Here is a 324-nt window from a genome sequence, read left to right as displayed (position 1 = left end):
CCTTTAGTTTGATGAGGACATCAAAAATTCTAGAAGGGGGAGGGTGTAGCCCTGTTGAAAAGAAGGCACTTAAATGAAATGGTTAGGCTATTATGTAACCAAACATAATTGAGTAACTAAGACATTAAAATGGTTACTTCAATTAAAGTCAATTAAAAGATGGTTATTTACACAGTTTAAATTAACTGTGAATGGGAAAGAGTGGGAAAGATGATCTAAATAATTACATTTAGAGAAAGAGGAAAGAAAACAGAGACTACTCCTTTAGTTCCCAGCTCAATGTTTATTGGTCAGGGGTTGAAGGTCAAGTTGTTTTGCTGTGTG

This window comes from Stegastes partitus, unplaced genomic scaffold (genome assembly GCF_000690725.1).
Source record: "Stegastes partitus isolate 25-593 unplaced genomic scaffold, Stegastes_partitus-1.0.2 Scaffold1411, whole genome shotgun sequence".
NCBI lineage: Eukaryota > Metazoa > Chordata > Actinopteri > Pomacentridae > Stegastes > Stegastes partitus.
Note: the sequence above shows the minus strand (reverse complement) of the source record.